Genomic DNA, 19,144 nt, shown 5'->3' on the forward strand with positions numbered 1-19,144 from the left:
ACTAAGCTAATAATAGCTAAGCATAATGTGAGGGTCACAGACCGAGAGGAGAGAAGACAGGAGCTGCCTGTATAGCCTATTTATTTCTGTCACTCTAAATGGCTAATTGCCTGGATATTTATATCAGAAATAGATCAGAATTTGATGACCTTTTAGATTTATTTCCAGCAAAGATTTATTATATTAGCTGTTTGTCTCCAAGGGAAAGTAGGCTACACACTGTTTATCAAAATCTTAAGACCAGTTGAAAATTTGCAAGAATTTACATTTTGCAAATTTGGATCTCAATCAGTTTTTAAGTAGGGCTACAATATGCAAAGGCAAGAAGGAGGGAGTGTAATAAAAATAAATAAATAAATAAAGAAGGAAAGTTTAAAAAAGTAGTTTATTGAAAACAACAAATAAACTGAAATAGGCTGTTTTTCACCTGATCAAAAGTTCAAGACCATCGCCCAAAAAGATACCCAAAATCTCTCCAAACCAGAATGAAACATTTTCTTAGTAGGACTAGTAATTAGTAGCTCTATCATTTTTCTATATCAATTTGCAAATTCATTTTGGCATGCTTGATGTGAGTGTTTACAGCAGGCTAGTGGGAACATTGTTCTAAGTGGTGAAGATGGCTTCATGAAGGACATCAATTGTCTGGAACTGATGCCCATTTTCATAAACTTCCCTCCATTTCCTAAAGTTTTAAATGAGATTCAAATCATGGAGAACATGCAGGATGGTCCAACATAGTAATGTTATTCTCCCTGAAGAAGTTTTTCTCCAGTCCTTACCCAGATTTCATGTTTACATTTTCATTTGATTTCAATCATTTGGTTCTCAATCTTGACTCAGCAAGTGCTGAGAAAGATACTAGTATCCCTGTTTAATGATTAAAGCGACAAATTGCAGTAAAAGATGCTGTATAACTCTAACTTTTATTAGTTTCCCCACCCTAACGTATACATTTTCTCTTAAATTTTACTGTTTATTGTCCCTCCCCAACTTTATGTATGGTAAATTTACAAGCAAAATAATACATACTGTACATGATTATACGGTAGACTGACCAGCGGAGACTTTGATGTCCCGTTGTCTGGTCTCTTATCGCAAACCTCAATGTTATGAAGAAAATTATGCCATATGGGTTTGATAAATATCCATCAATTCATCAACTATCCATCCATTTTCAACACCACTATTCCTTATCATGTTGTAGGGTGCTGGATCCTATTCCAGCTGACTTCGGGCAAAAGGCTAAACAGTCAGTCGTAGGGCACACACATAGAGAAAGACTGATAATTGATCCCACACTGCCTGCACCAAAGTCAGGCAAAAGTATCACTACACCAGCAGCATACTACTCATCAAGTATTGACATGAAATAAGCCGTAAATGATCTTGTATACCCCTTATGTCTGACTAGACTTTCGTTATAAAGTGCTCGCAGAAAGCATGCTAACTACATGCACGTGCACACACACACATACTACTACATCTACTGTATACTTTATTGTTACTGTCACTAGGCAACAATTTGGGGAAAAATATTTGTTTTCGTTCTGACCACTGTTTGGAACAAATTTTTGGGTGTGAAATCAAAACAGATCTCAGTTTTTTTCCTCTATCGTGTCAAGTTTTTTTCCCAAATCTTACCTATTTACTATGTTGTTACTACAATACATGCAAACAGCTAGCCATATTCTTTGTAAAAACGTAAACTTGTATAAAGAAAAAAAATAACAAATAATAAAAACATTGGAGTCATGAATGTCAATATTTAAAATGTTTTCTAAAATGAGCACAAACGTTAAGTACAGTGTTTTTCATATCTTTCACCATATATATATATATATATATATATATATATATATATATATATATATATATATATATATATATATATATATATATATATATATTTTTTTTTTTTTTTTCAAAAAGACGTGGCTTTATTCCCCAAAAACCTGACTGGATCGAAAACTGATCTCAGTTTTAGATTCCTCACTCAAAAATTGGTTTAAAAAAGCTGTCAGACCAGACTAAAAAATGTTACACACAACTGAAGTAGTTCAAGCCATTTATTGTTTTAATATTGATGATTTTAGCAAAAAAGTCGAGAAACACCAAAAATCCCTATCTCAAAAAATATCATATCATGAAAAGGTACTCTAAAGAAGCTACTAATCTAATCATCTGAATCAGTGAATTAACTCAAAACCCCTGCGACAGATTCCTGAGGCTTTTAAAAACTCCCAGCCTGGTTCATTACTCAAAACGGCAATCATGGACAAGACTGCCGACCTGACTGCTGTCCAAAAGGCCATCATTGACACCATCAAGCAAGAGACTAAGACACAGAAAGAAATTTCTGAGAGAATAGGCTGTTCCCAGAGTGCTGTATCAAGGCACCTCAGTGGGAAGTCTGTGGGAAGGAAAAAGTGTGGCAGGAAACGCTGCACAACCAGAAGAGGTGACCGCACTCTGAGAAAGATTGTGGAGAAGGGCCGATTCCAGACCTTGGGGGACCTGCAGAAACAGTGGACTGAGTCTGGAGTAGAAACATCCAGGTCCACCGTGCACAGGAGTGTGCTGGAAATGGGCTACAGGTGCCGCATTGCCCAGGTCAGGCCACTTTTGAGCCTAAAAAAGCGGCAGAAGCGCCTGACCTGGGCTACAGAGAAGCAGCACTGGACTGTTGCTCAGTGGTCCAAAGTACTTTTTTCAGATGAAAGCAAATTTTGCATGTCATTCGGAAATCAAGGTGCCAGAGTTTGGAGGAAGACTGGGGAGAAGGAAATGCCAAAATGCCTGAAGTCCAGTGTTAAGTCCCCACAGTCAGTGATGGTCTGGGGTGCCATGTTAGCTGATGGTGTTGGTCTACTGTGTTTTATCAAGGGCAGGGTCAATACAGCTCCCTATCAGATTTTGGAGCGCTTCATGATTCCATCTGCTGAAAAGCTTTATGGAGATGGAGATTTCATTTTTCAGCACAACCTGGCACCTGCTCACAGTACCAAAACCACTGGTAAATTATTTACTGGCCATGGCATTGCTGTGCTCAATTGGCCTGCCAACTCTCCTGACCTGAACCCCATAGAGAATATGTGGGATATTGTGAAGAGGAAGTTGAGAGACACCAGACCCAACACTGTGGATGAGCTTAAGGCCGCTATTGAAGCATCCTGGGCCTCCATAACACCTCAGCAGTGCCACAGGCTGATTGCCTCTATGCCACGCCGCATTGAAGCAGTAATTTCTGCAAAAGGATTCCCGACCAAGTATTGAGTGCATAGCTGATATAATTAATTGAAGTTTGACTTTTTTTTTGTATTAAAAAACACTTTTTTGTATTGGTCGGATGAAATATGCAATTTTTTTTAGATAGGGATTTTTGTTTTTTCTTGACTTTTTTGCCAAAATCATCAATATTAAAACAATAAAAGGCTTGAAGTACTTCAGTTGTGTGTAATGAATCTAAAATATATGAAAGTTAATGTTTATCAGTACATTACAGAAAATGATGAACTTTATCACAATATGCTAATCTTTTGAGAAGGACTAGTATATCCCCCTTAATTTTCGGACTATAAGAAGCTTACTTTTTTCCCACTTAGAACACCATGTCTTTTGATGTAAATATCCATGAAACAATGTGGAAACCTGTATCTTATAGTCCAATGAGGCCTTCATATACTGTATATGAACAAATATGTTTTTCTTGTCAAATTTGGTGGGTGAGGCAGGTGCGCCTCATAATATATGTATATACCCAAAATATGATATATATTATTCTGGTAGGTTAATTACTGCGTTTTTTGTTTCCCTTGACATATTTTCATTGTGCAATTTTGTTTCCTACCTATTTCTGTGGGAATGAGTCATCAGCCTTTCCCACCCTACTTCAACCCGAAAGGCATCAGTGATATACACACCAACACACGCACACCCACACCCTGTAGTTTTCCTCTTTTACTCGTAACAAAACTATCTACCACTAAATTGTGTGTCCTGCTTTGGGTGTCCTGCATACTAGCATATTGCATTGTAGTGTAAACACGGACCCACGCACTCAATCTTTTACAGACAATTAGCCATTAAGGCTAGTCCACCTGGTTGCTAAGAAACAGTGAATTGACAGTCCATCACTCCTTTGTCCCACTCTACTGAATTAGCAAATGAAACACTAAGCTGCCACACACAAAAACAGGAACACCCCCACATGCATACACACATTTGTATGATTTACCTATTTCGCTAAAGGAAAAACATTCTTCGGTCAGAGTTATTCATCTTTTCTTTACCTTGACTGTATTCTGTTTATAACTCCACCTTAAAGGGATCCGCGGATCGAAAGACTTGTAGTTCTTAACACTGGAAGTCCCGGGTTTATGAAGAAAGACCAGCCAGGCGTCAAATGACCCCGATACAAAACTGACTACTTGGCTTTGTCAAACAATAGACCACTCAAACAAGCAATCAAGCACACAAACCCCCTACACACTCCTGTGTAGTCGCTGCCTAGGTGTAAAGTGGGGGTTTCATTCTGGGTAGTGAATTTGACACCCAAAGTACTACTGTGCGCTTTCATCTTGTTTTGTTTAGATGTATACAGACAGAACATACTAAAGATGCTTTAAGAAAATATTTAAATGTAGTAATATCAAATAAGGGTGGTTTAAATATGCTACGTGATTAATGTGGTCAACAAATAAACTGTTTTAAAGCTACCACTAGAAAACACAATGCTTAAAAGTATGAGAGCGAAACACAAGTATTTCGAGGCAATGAAAAGGTAATAAAAGACTCAATAAAAACACAAATAGTAAGCACTCGCCGCTTCTAACCGATGAGCGTCTCGCCACATAGAAGGAATTGCAGTAACCCGCTAGTATTCATCGAGTGAAATTGACAATCTAAGTCATCACCCCGAGCGTCCATTGCGCACTTAAAACATGGCGCCCTCCGTAGGTTAAAACGTACTAAATATTATAGATTTTAAAATCAATGGCAATATTTTATGTGTTTCTAATAACATACTTTAGTTAAAGAGAACAATTGTGGCTTATTAGCGCCTACAAGTCGTTAAGTCCGAGGTTACCTTTTAGACTCAAGCAATCCGCAGGCCTAACAGAAGGGAATTGAGGCTGTGGTTGAACAAAAACAAACTTATTTATAGTGAAAAAGGTGATCAAAACGAAAAGAGGAGAAGAAACCAACACAGATCACTTGGCAATTTACATACTTGATGTCCTTTGAAGTGAAAATACTGGGGATGAGGTCATTAAGTTGCCATCAAAACTTCAGTTGTCTGCATCTATGTGAGCAGATGTATTCTGCTTCATTTCTCAAAATAGGTAACTCTGTGTCAGAGCAATGTGTTAAACACATCTGCTTCACCCTGATGGAAGTACTATATATAATAGGGTGGCTGCAAGAATTTAATGTAATTTCAGTGCCTGCAATTCATGCTATGAATCGGAAACACTGTATCATTCATTTTGTTTAGTGGACGCTGTATTTACACACTGATATAATGTATTCTAACCAAAAAAAAAAACAAAAAACTAAGAACATGCTGTAAAATTGATAAAATTGTGTTCATACAGTATATTTTCTAGCATATTTCATTACCTAATGTTTGGCACAACGTGATGTGCAGAACCTAAAATCTCTCACGGTGAACTTACTGTTGCTTGATGTTCACAGATGGCTCCATTTTATTTGCTTATCCTGCTGTGCTATTGTCACACATTGTTAAGGGCTGGGAGCAAATCCCCTCGTGTTCCTTGCTCTCTGCAACACTAATTCACAGCAAGACGGACAGAAATGCTAAGCAAAAAGAAAAACAGCTTTGGGCTGATCTTCATAGTGAATGAATGAACCATTACAGTACAGTGTCTCTGAGATAGACATTACATTCACTGTCATTTACTCTAGAATCTGACTATGTTTAACGTATGTTTGTAATTTGTCCCAGAACAACAACATACAGCATCATTCATAGGATATTGTTTATTCAACCATTGCAATCCATGTATGTTCTATATGTGTCTGCCTGAAGAAGATCATCGCCTTAGGAATTAGGCTTTGAGTTTGATTCTCTGTGATGTGTCACTTTTCACTGGGGCGTTTACTATTCCCGGCTATGCTTATGTCATTTTGTTGTATGTTGTTTGCGTTTGTTTTTTTGTTTTTTTAGCCACCACCTCGTCACACTCCCTTTGTCCCATAACATGTGCATTGTGGTTTGTCCTGTTATTGTTTTCTGATAAAAAAAGGATACATACTGCATGTGACTTAGTGGAAAGTGTGAGTGAGTGCCAACAGTGTCTGTTGGTATCCCTTCAGTCATTTTGGATGTGCGTACCTCTATTATTATTTTTTTTGACTGGCCGATTGTCAACCAATGCAACAATTCGAGGGAAACATTGCTGTGGTTTGAAGAGTATTGGACTAAGATACTTTTTTTTTGTTTTGGTCATAACCCGATATTGTCAGTGTCTGAATCCTTGCAGAAAAGAAAATATTCTGTATGTCAATCAAAAAGGAGCACTTACCATAATTTTCGGACTGCTACTTTTTTCCTTCATTTGGAATCCTGCGGCTTATAGTCCAGTGCGGATTATTTGTTGATTTATTTGTGTAAATAGGTAACACTTTATTTAACAGTGATGTCATAAGACTGTCATAAGACCGTCATAGTTATGACATGACACTATCATGGGCATTACTGAATGCTTATGACAGATGTCATAAAGTGTCATCCAGCAAACATGTCACTAACTAGGGTTGTTCCGATCATGTTTTTTTGCTCCCGATCCGATCGTTTTAGTTTGAGTATCTGCCGATCCCGATATTTCCCGATCCGATTGCTTTTTTTTGCTCCCGATTCAATTCCAATCATTCCCGATAATTTTTCCCGATCATATACATTTTGGCAATGCATTAAGAAAAAAATGAATAAAACTCAGATGAATATATACATTCAACATACAGTACATAAGTACTGTATTTGTTTATTATGACAATAAATCCTCAAGAAGGCATTAACATTATTAACATTCTTTCTGTGAGAGGGATCCACGGATAGAAAGACTTGTGACTTTGTATATTGTGACCAAATATTGCCATCTAGTGTATTTGTTGAGCTTTCAGTAAATGATACTGTGGCCATCCCAAATGCATGAAGTGGGTGGAACCATGACTGTGCAACATGCTACCAATTGCTATATCTTCTCTGCGTTGGGAAATAACATAAGGTGTTAAGACAATGATCAATTGCCACCTTGCTTCCCCACATTGCTTCCCATGATATTTCTAATCATAGGGAGAGGGATTGCAAGGCTTTAGCCAATTAAGAAAAGGCTCCAAAGGCTGCCAAAGTTCACTCTACTCATTATGCGCTGCCTTTTATCTCTCTATATAGGTAAAACGGTGTCATTACAGATTGAGCGCGACAATGAGTGAGAGGGTCATGCAATGCATGCATTAATTGCGTTAAATATTTTAACATGACACATTTTTTAAAAATTAATTGCCGCCGTTATCAGGATAAATTTGATAACCCTACCTTAAGCCTAAACTAAAGACTCTGGATGAGCATAACATATTATGTCTGTGACGTTAAATACAATTAAAAAAACAATTTAATTAAAAAAAAAATATATATATATATATATATATATATATATATATTAAAAAAAGGCATGGCCGATATTTTTTTGCCGATTCCGATACTTTGAAAATGACGTGATCGGATGCCGATCGATCGGGTCCGATCACGTCATCTCTATCACTAACTCCGTTTATGTCCAGCTCACCTCTTTTACATCCATTCAAAAGTGAGATAATTTGCCAGATGACTCTAAATCAGGGGTCCCCAACCTTTTATGCACTACGGACCGGTGTTATTTGTTTTTTTTTTTTCACGGACCGGTGTTCTGACAAATTTTGCAACCCATCAAAAATTGCAACGATGCGGTTCTGCGCATGCGCGTAACATTAAGCATTGCCGCAAAATGCGCAAATGCAGCGATTCCAAAGTAAACACTAAAAACTTTCTTGAAAGAAAGGAATATTAACTTACGTTTGATCATGGAAGGACTTGTAGAAAAGTTCTCCTCAGATACATCCTGCCATGTAAGCTGCACAGAACAACTGCACACCGCTCTCACCATTAACGACTGCCCCTTGTCGTTAAGCATTAATTAAGAAGCCCGCTTCACAAAGATAAGATGTTGGAAATTGTAGCAAGTTTTTCAATGCTCTTGTAGCAATATCAGGATATTCCAGAATGACTTTAATCCAGAACCTCGGTAGAGTTGTTGTCTCAAATGTACGTTTATTAAGGGCGCCGTCAGTTGCCATCTCTACAAGATGATCTTACTGTTGTACAGACATGGTCGAATCACTCTGTTTATTCACAAACGGGTTACGAATCCACTCCATCGCAGTTCGTGGGTCTTCGAGGTTGTAGGCTCGTCAGGTGCCCTTTTCGCCGTAAAAATATCTCCAAAGACGTCTGTTTTCCAGTCATCTTCGCTCGTGTGGGGGCTAATTATTTCCGGGAACAAATGTGATGCGCCATCGGCCTAGCAATACGTTATTATCGAGGACAAGCGCACATAGATATATTATATACACAAACAAGATGTACTGCTAGCAGTCCAATCAATGGATTTCTATGACACCATTTAATCTATCCTGTAGTATTATATCTAGAGTAGACAGGGATATTGGTGTGTTAAGCAGGGGGACAGGGTTAATTCGGTCAGAATGTGGTCGTTATTAAATTATTATTTCTGTGCCGCCCGGTAGCAAATGCGCCACGGCCCGGCAGATGGGGACCCCTGCTCTAAATGACATATGTTATAAGCATTCATTAATGCTCATGACGGTTTCATTTCATAATTATGATTGTCTTATGACAGTTTTATGGTGCCACTGTGAAATAAAGTGTTGCCAAACACCATAACTAGCAATTAATGAAAGATGGGGACCCCTGCTCTAAATGACATATGTTATAAGCATTCATTAATGCTCATGACGGTTTCATTTCATAATTATGATTGTCTTATGACAGTTTTATGGTGCCACTGTGAAATAAATTGTTGCCAAACACCATAACTAGCAATTAATGAAACAACTGGAACAGTAACGGAAGAAATACCGTATTGGCCCAAACATAAGATGGTGTTTTTTGCATTGAAATAAGACTGAAAAAGTGGGGGTCGTCTTATATTCGCGTTTTAGACATTATACCCATTCACAACGATAGATGGCGCCAGATATCATTGAAGCGAATGCTGAACTTGAGAAGTAATGTTCTGTCATGACAAATCTCAGCTACTCTCAAGTTTAACCAGTTTGCATTACTATATTGCAATGTTTTTCCTTATTCAGATTTGTTTCAAGACTACAGTTACAGTTAGACCTCACTTTGATGGTTAATGCATATATTGCATTTTTTTTTTTTAATCACAATAGATTGTTTATTAACATTTCAAAAACCAGAAGCCATTCATTTACGAATGTGATTGCACTTTAGTTTTCATATTTAAATGTTCAGATATTAAGATTTGAATGAGGCAAAATAACATGCTTTTTCTCTCAAACATATTGTTATAATCGATTGTTTCAGATGTACTGTAATTATTTTCTGTATAAAAATTAATTTGGTGTTCAAAAAGTCTTTTTTCAAACTTGAGTCTTGAAAAAGAGGGGGTCGTCTTATAATCAGGGCCATCTTATATTCGGGCCAATATGGTAATTAGCACAGAACATGAATTTTGATTGTTATTTACGTCTGTAGCACTGCAATGCATGCTAGGAGGTATGTTGGACGACAACAGTGTTGACAGCAGGTGGCAGCAGAGGTTGACTTTCTCCCCCAAGGGAGCAGTGATGGCCAAATTAAGCTCCTTGAAGCAATGAAGCTTTGAACCAATTGGCTGCAAAGCTTCATGTTGGTTCATTTGGTCTTGGTCATGACAGTCACATGATCCCCCTCTCAAATAAAATGTTACCAGTTAATGTCTTTTGGTGTTCATATCCCATAATACAGCATGAACAGCTGCGACTTATGGTCCAGTGCGGCTTATCTATGAACAAATGTCGTTTTCATGTCAAATATGGTGGGTGGCGGCTTGATGTCTGAAAATGACGGTAATTAAAAGAGTGGCAGGGGAGCAGGCATCATACGTATTGCAGTTGCCTGCCTATTTGTTACTAAGCAAGTTACCTTCTGGTACATCTTGTGTTTATGAGGCTACCTATTTATCTTTCATTGTACCAATATAGTATGTATTAGAAGAATAGCTGCTAATATAGCTTTAAAAAAAAAAAAAAAAGAAAGAAAGAAAAGTGTTGTTAAGAGAGGGAATTAAATCTTATAACCTACAATGATTTTACTAGCAGATGATAAACAAGAGAAGTGTATTCACTGAAAGGCCTTCAATTCAATAGTGACAAAAGCAGTTAATGATCGTTAGAGTGACATGAGATCATTTGTAACTTCTACCTCATATCGATGAGTGCAATGAGTCAATTATTTGGACTTTGTGAGTGGTGAAAGAAACGCATTAATTTGAAGAGACCTCCACTATTTCAGTATGATCTATGAGCATTCACATTATTTGCTGCATGCTCATATTTTACATTCCTGTATGTGGTTCCGATTTTGTTGATCTCATATGCTGTTATTACGTAACACCTTTTTTTAATTAAATTATAGTGTTTACTGATTGATAGACCAATCTATCATACAGACGCTTTTGGTGCCGAAATGTAATATGCACAAACAAATGCAATATGCATCTTCCTGAATACTCAGCGTGAGATTTTGAAGACTTATTGGACAATTAACCCACAAGGTGACCTCCATGAGGCTAAGTCATCTCTGATTATATTTACTAAAGACCATGCCACTGTGGCATTTACATTATGTTAATGTAGTGGCTTTCCATTTGTGTTTTTCTCATTGAGATGGGCATTAGGATAGGTGGGGGGAAATGTAAAATTAAAAAGAGACACAGTCCGCAAAACTAAAACAACAGAATATGTTCCTTATTTTGCTGGCTGCTATTGACTGCGTTAGATATCCAATCAATTTTGCCAGTTCCTCCTAGTTCAAATATTGCATTCAGAATAAGATGTCATCCTAATCACAAACATTTAAATCAAAATTGCAAAGGAATCATTCAAACTGAAATACTGAAACTCATTGATCAAAAGTTAAACTAATATAAGTAGAAAAAAATCATCCTAAACGTCCTTTTGTCTGTAATTTGCAATGCTATCAAATTGACTGGAAGAAAAATTTATTATCCTGTTACAGTCGGTCTCCGGGAACAGGATTCTTTTATCTATTTGGATTATTGATAAGTCCCCTGAAAGAAGGAAGCTTGTCAATATCTGATAAGCCTCGCTCCACTTCATCAACTCCACTCTCTGATCTCCCGTTAATTTTATTCTCTCTTGCCACATCATTTTCACATAAATTATTTGTTTCTCTTTTATCACAGACACCCTCCCATGTATGTGTATGATTAGTGAACTTGCCTGTGAGTTCATCGATGCTTGTGTGTGTGCACTACAATTGTGCCTGTGAGCATTGCATTAGATAACCTTTTGAAAGACTATAATCAAAAGTATGTGTCTAATGGTGGAAACGTCTCATTTGCAACTGAAAGGACTTGTTAATGTGGAATTTTCTTTTTGGTTGACGGAATTGATTAACCATTTGACAAATTGAAGCGCCCTCACTTGCCCTTGCAGAACTCTGATGCAAACATGTAGTAGAGAATGTGGATAGAGAATATTCATTATCAAAACCTATAGTATACTACCTATACTATTATACTGTATGAATAAAACATTCAGAGTAGATTTTTTATCATGAACCGTTAGATGACTGCAATTTTATGCCCTACAACCGGCCTACTTATATTGTAAATACAGAAGAAATGTATATGCAGCGGCATGGTGGAAGAGTGGTTATTACGTCCACCTCACAGCTCATTGTTGGTTCTATCCCAGCTCCAAATGTGTGTATGGTTGTCTGGCTCTATGCCCATGCGACTGGCTGGCAAATAGATCAGGGTGTACCCTACCCCCTGTTCGTTGTTAGCTGAAATAGGTTCCAGCACACCCCTGACCCTCAGGAGGATAAACCGTTCAGAAGATAAATGAATGAATGAATGCATATGCTTATTATGCTTATTAGAGATGGGACGATAAACTTAAACTAACAATATGATGCAGCTCGATATGTCAGGGTCACAATACGATATGTCACAATACGACGTCAAAAAATTAAAAAATACAAAAAATCTAATCATAAACTGCAAAAAACGCAATGGCGATCGCCTTTCATCTCACATTTTCTGTGAAAATATGTTATCTCGAGTTAGTGAAACACTCCCCACCACCCCAAAAAAGAAACTTTTTAAAGTTAAACACTATTAAAGCCATTATTTTTTTAAAATAAAATGAATAACAAGCTGTCAACAACAGCACTTGTTGCATTTTGTTCATATTGTAACACAACCACATTCCTATTTTCTTGAGTAATAGACATAGTATACTCAACACTAGCCACGTTTACATGCTGACTTTTATTCATACCGATTCAAATCATTCCGAATGGAAATTTCAGATCAGCTGTTTACATGTCACTCCATCTATTCCGATCCAGCGTTTACATGTGTCTGCCTTTATTCCGAAAGGACGTTTGACAACTGCCGTCTGACATGCGCAGATTAATCAAAACAAAGCGTCACGTTGCAAAACATGGAGATCGATCGTCAGAGTGCTGCTGTTTTAACTTTAACCCACTTGTTGTGTTTGTGGGGTCGTATCCGCTTCTGCTGTTTTGCTCTTTTGCCTTGTAGTAGCTGGTTTTCCACCGGTTTCTAATCTGGTCAACGCTCCCGTCTACTCCGGCTTCGTGTAACCTCTCGTAAACTTTTTTAAATAGTTCACTGTTCCTCGTTTTACGCCCGTCTAAGCGAGCAATTACAGTGCCTTGCAAAAGTATTCGGCCCCCTTGAACCTTGCAACCTTTCGCCACATTTCAGGCTTCAAACATAAAGATATAAAATTTTAATTTTTTGTCAAGAATCAACAAGTGGGACACAATCGTGAAGTGGAACAAAATTTATTGGATAATTTAAACTTTTTTAACAAATAAAAAACTGAAAAGTGGGGCGTGCAATATTATTCGGCCCCCTTGCGTTAATACTTTGTAGCGCCACCTTTTGCTCCAATTACAGCTGCAAGTCGCTTGGGGTATGTTTCTATCAGTTTTGCACATCGAGAGACTGACATTCTTGCCCATTCTTCCTTCCAAAACAGCTCGAGCTCAGTGAGGTTGGATGGAGAGTGTTTGTGAACAGCAGTCTTCAGCTCTTTCCACAGATTCTCGATTGGATTCAGGTCTGGACTTTGACTTGGCCATTCTAACACCTGGATACGTTTATTTTCGAACCATTCCACTGTAGATTTGGCTTTATGTTTTGGATCATTATCCTGTTGGAAGATAAATCTCCGTCCCAGTCTCAGGTCTTGTGCAGATACCAACAGGTTTTCTTCCAGAATGTTCCTGTATTTGGCTGCATCCATCTTCCCGTCAATTTTAAACATCTTCCCTGTCCCTGCTGAAGAAAAGCAGGCCCAAACCATGATGCTGCCACCACCATGTTTGACAGTGGGGATGGTGTGTTCAGGGTGATGAGCTGTGTTGCTTTTACGCCAAACATATCGTTTTGCATTGTGGCCAAAAAGTTCAACTTTGGTTTCATCTGACCAGAGCACCTTCTTCCACATGTTTGGTGTGTCTCCCAGGTGGCTTGTGGCTAACTTTAAACAAGACTTTTTATGGACATCTTTGAGAAATGGCTTTCTTCTTGCCACTCTTCCATAAATGCCAGATTTGTGCAGTGTACGACTGATTGTTGTCCTATGGACAGACTCTCCCACCTCAGCTGTAGATCTCTGCAGTTCATCCAGAGTGATCATGGGCCTCTTGGCTGCATCTCTGATCAGTTTTCTCCTTGTTTGAGAAGAAAGTTTGGAAGGAAGGCCGGGTCTTGGTAGATTTGCAGTGGTCTGATGCTCCTTCCATTTCAATATGATGGCTTGCACATTGTTCCTTGAGATTTTTAAAGCTTGGGAAATCTTTTTGTATCCAAATCCGGCTTTAAACTTCTTCACAACAGTATCTCGGACCTGCCTGGTGTGTTCCTTGGTTTTCATAATGCTCTCTGCACTTTAAACAGAACCCTGAGACTATCACAGAGCAGGTGCATTTATACGGAGACTTGATTACACAAATTTGGATTCTATTTATCATCATCGGTCATTTAGGACAACATTGGATCATTCAGAGATCCTCACTGAACTTCTGGAGTGAGTTTGCTGCACTGAAAGTAAAGGGGCCGAATAATATTGCACGCCCCACTTTTCAGTTTTTTATTTGTTAAAAAAGTTTAAATTATCCAATAAATGTTGTTCCACTTCATGATTGTGTCCCACTTGTTGGTGATTCTTGACAAAAAAATTAAATTTCATATCTTTATTTTGAAGCCTGAAATGTGGCGAAAGGTTGCAAGATTCAAGGGGGCCGAATACTTTTGCAAGGCACTGTATATTCAATTCTTTTAAAGTTTGAATTAAATACAATTTTTCCGCCGGACTCCAATTAGGTGCGCTGTGCTTGGAAGCCATTTTGCAAGTGACGTTACTTACGTCACAAAGTGACGTCACCACGTCGGTACGGAGCATGTGCAGAAAGAACGCAACCAGACACCATTCCGCTTCCCTGTTTACATGATATAATTTTACTTCTAATCGGTTTGGGAAAAGGAATATTCCACCCCTGTGAATCGGAATGAAATTCCATTCGGTTTGGGCCTGTTCATTCCGAATGAGGTGTTTATATGGAACACATTTATTCAGTTTGAACAAATATTCCGATTGTAATTGGAATATTTGGCTCCATGTAAACGTGGCAACTGTTGGCCTCTTTGTCTTCAACACCACTTGATAGCGCTACAGAGCAAATGAACCACCATGAAGCTTTGACCCAATTGGCTGCAAAGATTAATTGCTTCAAGAAGCTTCATTTTTTTCTCTCACTTCCTTTGGGAAAGTCAGACAACCTCTGCTGCCACCTGCTGTCAACACTGTTGTCGTACAACATCCCTTATGGCACCCAGCATGCATTGCAGCGCTCCAGTTGTAAACAATTCATAACCTCTTTCTTCAGTTACTGTTCCAGTTGTTTCGCTAATTCTTAGTTATGCTATTTAGTTTGTTGGAATTTGATCATTTGAAAACTGGGAGCGTGAATATCCGTTGATTTAATGACCTGTTATTACTTGACACTTTTGGTGATGTGGTTGGAAGGCAGGTCTTCTGCTTCCACATAATAAGCTGGACCTGATCTCTTCCTGCTTTATGAGAGCCACAAAATGGCTGGTGGCTACTTGTGCTAAAGTTGCTGAGTCAGTAAAGTGATTTGACAAAATATTCATGGGTTATATTGCTCAAATAATTTGGCAATAGATCTAGTCAAAATATCGCCATTTTTAACAAACTTTATGTGTATCGTGACTTTTTGTATCGTGATATATCGCCAAACTATATTTTGTCCCAAATCTAATACACACACGGCAACCGTGAACCATCACCCCCACTAGATCCTCCACAAAATGGGCAAAACAATCAAACTAAACTTAAATTACGCTTGTTCTTATCACACAGTACCATGATGCAACGCGAGAAATGTAAACAGTGACGTCACAAAAGATCCTCTTATTACTACCCTCAGGATAATTAGAAAAAAAATAGTGTAAAATAATTGGATTGTCTTGACATCTTTTGTTTGGGCAGTTCAAAATAGCTAACTCCTTTTGACGAAATCACCCAAATAGATATGTTGGACGACAACAGTGTTGACAGCAGGTGGCAGCAGAGGTTGATTGTCTCCCCCAAGGGAGCAGTGATGGCCAAATGAAGATTCTTGAAGCAATGAAACTTTGCAGCCAATTGGTTCAAAGCTTCATGATTGCTCATTTGTTCTTATGTCAGTCTTATGATGCCACTGTCAAATAAAGTGAAAAAAAAAATAGTGTCAAATAATTAGATTGTCTTCACATGTTTTGTTTGAGCGGTTCAAAATACCTAACTCCTTTTAGCGAAATCACCCAATAGATCAAAGGAGCAGTGATGGCCAAATGAAGTTTCTTGAAGCAATGAAACTTTGCAAATTGGTTCAAAGCTTCATGGTGGTTCATTTGGTCTTATGATGCCGCTGTCAAATAAAGTAAAAAAAAAAAAAATAGTCTGAAATAATTACATTGTCTTCACATGTTTTGTTCGGCCAGTTCAAAATATTTAACTCCTTTTTGCAAAATCACCCAAATAGATCAAGGGAGCAGTGATGGCCAAATGAAGCTCCTTGAAGCCATGAAACTTTGCAGCCAATTGGTTCAAAGCTTCATGGAGGTTCCATTTAGTCTTATGACAATCTTATGATGCCGTTGTCAAATAAAGTGTTTTCAGATTTAAATCTTTTGGTGTAAATATCCCATTATACAGTTAGGACAGGGTTAGCTCACAGTCCAGTGCCAAGTTCGTGTCAAATAATTGGATTGTCTTAACATGTTTAGTTTGGGCAGTTCAAAATATCTAACTCCTTTTGGCGAAATTACCCAAATAGATCACACAATTTTGGGTTGGGCATCGAGCATCAATGGGAACCGGTTCTAAAACTTCAATGCACCCGAAATCGTCCGAATTTTAAAATTTCGATTCCTTGTTTCAATGCCCTGACCGCCGAGTAGAAAAAAATTGCTCGAGTTCAAAGACAGATGTAGGGCTGCAGCTATCGATTAATTTAATAGTGGATTAATCTATTAACTAGTTAGTTCGAATAATCGAGTAATCAGATCATCCGAACATTTAATGTGTTGCAGAATAAAGTTTAGGAGATGTAAAACAATTGCACTTTCAAAAGAGCATTAAATGCGAATACAAAATGAAATTCCCTGTGTTTCTTCAAAATATTCAGAATTGGACTTTCATTTTAAAATTATTTAAAATTCCACCGACACGCCTTCCTTTGAGGAAGCAGAGTCTGGGGACTCTGAGGTGGGCTCTTCGATCTCTGGGGTTGAAGTCACTGAGGCGGTTGGGAAGCTCCTCGGTGGCAAGGCCCCGGGGGTGGATGAGATTCGCCCGGAGTTCCTAAAGGCTCTGGATGTTGTAGGGCTGTCATGGCTGACACGCCTCTACAACATCGCGTGGACATCGGGGACAGTGCCTCTGGATTGGCAGACCGGGGTGGTGGTCCCCCTTTTTAAAAAGGGGGACCGGAGGGTGTGTTCCAATTATAGAGGAATCACACTCCTCAGCCTCCCCGGTAAAGTCTATTCAGGGGTGCTGGAGAGGAGGGTCCGTCGGGAAGTCGAATCTCGGATTCAGGAGGAGCAGTGTGGTTTTCGTCCCGGCCGTGGAACAGTGGACCAGCTCTACACCCTCAGCAGGGTCCTCGAGGGTGCATGGGAGTTCGCCCAACCAGTCTACATGTGTTTTGTGGATTTGGAGAAGGCGTTCGACCGTGTGCCTAGGGGAATCCTGTGGAGGGTGCTCCGGGAGTACGGGGTACCGAGCCCCTTGGTAAGGGCTGTTCGGTCCCTGTACGACCGGTGTCAGAGTCTGGTCCGCATTGCCGGCAGTAAGTCGAATTCGTTCCCAGTGAGGGTTGGACTCCGCCAAGGCTGCCCTTGTCACCGATTTTGTTCATAATTTTTATGGACAGAATTTCTAGGCGCAGCCGAAGCGTTGAGGGGGTCCGGTTTGGTGACCTCAGCATTGAATCTCTGCTTTTTGCAGAGGATTTAGTGCTGTTGGCTTCATCAAGCCGTGACCTCCAACTCTCACTGGAGCGGTTCGCAGCTGAGTGTGAAGCGGTTGGGATGAAGATCAGCACCTCCAAATCCGAGACCATGGTCCTCAGTCGGAAAAGGGTGGAGTGCCCTCTCCGGGTCGGGGATGAGATCCTGCCCCAAGTGGAGGAGTTCAAGTATCTTGGGGTCTTGTTCACTAGTGACGGTAGGAGGGAGCGGGAGATCGACAGGCGAATCGGTGCGGCGTCTGCAGTAATGCGGACTCTGCACCGGTCCGTAGTGGTGAAGAAGGAGCTGAGCCGAAAGGCAAAGCTCTCGATTTACCAGTCGATCTACGTTCCTACCCTCACCTATGGTCACGAGCTTTGGGTCGTGACCGAAAGAACAAGATCCCGGATACAAGCGGCCGAAATGAGTTTCCTCCGCATGGTGTCCGGGCTCTCCCTTAGAGATAGGGTGAGAAGCTCTGTCATCCGGGAGGGACTCGGCGTCGAGCCGCTACTCCTCCGCATAGAGAGGAGCCAGCTGAGGTGGCTCGGGCATCTGGTTCGGATGCCTCCCGGACGCCTCCCTGGAGAGGTGTTCCGGGCATGTCCCACCGGCGGGAGGCTCAGGGGACGACCCAGGACACGCTGGAGAGACTATGTCTCTCGGCTGGCCTGGGAACGCCTTGGGATCCCGCCGGAGGAGCTGGTTGAAGTGGCTGGGGAGAGGGAAGTCTGGGCTTCCCTGTTAAAGCTGCTGCCCCCGCGACCCGACCCCGGAACAAGCAGAAGATAACGGATGGATGGATGGATTATTTAAAATACCTGAGTTTAGCGTCAAACGGCATAAAAAATAAATAAATAAATAAATTGAGGATCAAAGTACTACAAAAGAATTGGCTAACTGACATAGCAAAAGTCAACTAGCTTAAATGCTATAAAATGCTAACGTTTTTTTTTAAATGCTCTTAAATCGTTCAAACACATATTTCCACAAAAACCGGCTAAATAAACCTGGAAACTAAATTACTAATGCTTTAAAAAACCTATTGGTTCAAACAAAAACTTACCTTATGTTCGTCTTAACGGGGAGCAGCTGAATTCAGCCATGTAAAATGAGTTATTTCATATTCACTGTTGCCAATAGAGGGCAGTGTATCCACCCAAATCAATAAAACTAAATGCAAGCACTTTCAAAACAAACTACTACGATGCCACTCTGATTAAACGAATACTCGAAGCAGCAAAATTTGATTTGAA

The 19,144-nt window shown here is 39.5% G+C and overlaps 1 protein-coding gene across 15 annotated transcripts in view; it reads left to right on the forward strand.

Moving 5' to 3' along the window:
* Positions 1-19,144, forward strand: part of ctnnd2b (catenin (cadherin-associated protein), delta 2b) — a 284,445-nt gene that overhangs the window by 201,852 nt on the left and 63,449 nt on the right. The window lies entirely within an intron of this gene.

This window comes from Corythoichthys intestinalis, chromosome 14, assembly GCF_030265065.1.
Source record: "Corythoichthys intestinalis isolate RoL2023-P3 chromosome 14, ASM3026506v1, whole genome shotgun sequence".
NCBI lineage: Eukaryota > Metazoa > Chordata > Actinopteri > Syngnathiformes > Syngnathidae > Corythoichthys > Corythoichthys intestinalis.